Here is a 2374-nt window from a genome sequence, read left to right on the forward strand (position 1 = left end):
TATATTTTATATTATTTTAATATATTATTTGTAATATGTATAATATAAAAAATTATTATATATTTATTTTATATAATAATAATAGTAGCGTAACAATTTTGGCTGAGATGCGCTCGCAAACATTTTTTGAGTCCTCTTTACAGAACATAAAAAAAATTGTATCATATTTTTAAATGAAAATAAAATTAAAAGTAAAATTTAAAAATTAAATAAAAATTAGAACAAAAATCAAATAATACTTATTGGTCGCGTACAGGCTTAACTATTGCTTAACAGCAATCGAATCTGATTTCTACTTTAAGATCTAGTACATTAACATCGAGCGACTAGAAAATTGCTCATCTGTTAAGTCTGTTGAGTACGATCATTATTACTGCACCCTTGTGAAAATTAACAAAAACGGACCCGGTAGTTATGCTACTGGATAATAAACTATAATATAAATGACTTTCAAAATAAAAAAATAAACTAAATATGAGTTTTACATGACTTGTATAATATCTATTATATTGCTTCTTTCCATCACATCAGTTCGCATCCTCTGCTTCATCGATTGCTTCGCGCTGCTGTTGCTTTCTCATTTTTGCTCTGTAAAAATTTTTAAAATTAATGTGGGTAAGTATTTTTCAAACAAATTTATCTTTGATATATTTTCTAGAGTAATTATATTTATAAAAAGCGTTATGTGTGTGCATGTGTATGTGTGTTGTATTTTTCTTTCTTTTATTAATGTTTTATATTTTATATTTTATATTTAATAATAATTTTTTATATTTATATTTTTATTCGCGTTTATGTTTATATTTTTATTATTTTTATTAATTATAATAACTTTTAGATTCATATATATATGATTAACTATAATAATATTAATATATTCTAACAAATAAAATTCTTATTATTATTGATGAATATACGTATATATACATACTCTGCTCTTAGCTCTCGCCACTTAGCATGTACTAACCAACTTGATATTGATTCAGCAATCTGTGTATCACTCGATTCCGGTTTATGAATTCGTATCACTCCTGTAAGTAGGAAAAAAGTAGTATTACTATAATGAATACTATACAGTGTGAGTTTTTAAACTTGAGACTGCAAAATATGTGGAAAAATAAGCATTGTACGAAAAAATTTCCAAATGAACTCTCAATATTTTCGAGGGAGCAATTCCATCTCGCCAAAATTAGCCTCCTACCACCGCCCCCCCGGGGGTGGGACTGGGAGTAACTTTGAAATCTTAAATGAGAACCCCTACTTTTTATTGAATCTGCAATTTTTTATTGAATCTGTAATACTTATTTAATCTGCAATATTTATTGAATCTGCAATATTTTAAGGTTCCTGAGCTCACCACGACTATGTTGGAAATCGTGACGTCAGAAGCAAGAAATGACACGCCAAGAATTCTTGCGCTTTAAAAGTAAATAACAAGATATCTGAATAAAACAACAATCCAGATCGTTACAGCACATCTTCAAGATACTCCGATAATTAATATTTTCCCTTGATAGTTGACAAACAGTCGTAAAATGTGAATGTAATATTCCTAGTCATGAGTACACTTGCGCATGTGCGACATTACATTCACATTTTACTGTTGTCTATCAACTGTCAAAGGAAAAAGTTAGTCACCGGAGTATTTTGAAGATGTGCTGAAATGATCGAGACTGTTTTTTTATTCAGCTAGCTTGTTATTTACTTATAAAGCGCAAGAATTCTCGTTTCGACGTATCATTTCTCGTTTTTAACGTCACAATCTAATATAGCTGCAGCGAGTACCCAGGAGTCTTAAGAAATATTTTTATGGAAAAATTTTCTTATGTTAATGTATGAAAATAAATATAACTTCATTATTAAAAGCATCAGATCATGTACTAGAAACACTCTAAATATTCTGTAAACTCAAATGTTATAAAAACTATCGGTGAATAAAGATAGTCTTGTCTATATTTTAAATTTAACAGGATCGATTGTTTGAGTTTCATGTAATACTCACTCTTCACAATTGAGCATAATTTTAAAGCACTGAAATTTTTCTTTTCGTTTCGTTGTCCTAAGTAACTGAAAGTCTGTGCAAAATGGTCGCTCAATAACTTTTTTAATATATTTGGGATTATATTGGATAAATTCAATCCACCCACTTGTTTCAGCGTGTTCACCTAGAGACGAGAAAGAGAAAAATAGAAATTCTTTATTAATTAAAAATATCAAATATTGTCAACTAAAATTACACATATATTGTCAATTAAAATGATATACAGGGTGGGCCATTTTAATTTATACAGTCGATTTTTTAAAAAACTAAAAGAGATATGAAAAAATGTTTCAGACAAAAGTTGTATGGTTTCGAGGGGGACATAAGATGGTA

General features: G+C 28.3%; 1 long non-coding RNA gene across 1 annotated transcript; it reads right to left on the minus strand.

Annotated features, from left to right (window-relative positions):
* Positions 1-316: 316 nt before the first annotated feature.
* Positions 317-2259, minus strand: LOC105566925. The gene is made up of 3 exons (XR_001009320.1): positions 2003-2259; positions 932-1031; positions 317-588 (listed from the first exon to the last, which is right to left on the minus strand). It is a non-coding gene; the product is annotated as an uncharacterized LOC105566925 (long non-coding RNA).
* Between the last annotated feature and the right edge of the window lie 115 nt (positions 2260-2374).

This window comes from Vollenhovia emeryi, unplaced genomic scaffold, assembly GCF_000949405.1.
Source record: "Vollenhovia emeryi isolate VEMERY1.0 unplaced genomic scaffold, V.emery_V1.0 DF943043.1, whole genome shotgun sequence".
NCBI lineage: Eukaryota > Metazoa > Arthropoda > Insecta > Hymenoptera > Formicidae > Vollenhovia > Vollenhovia emeryi.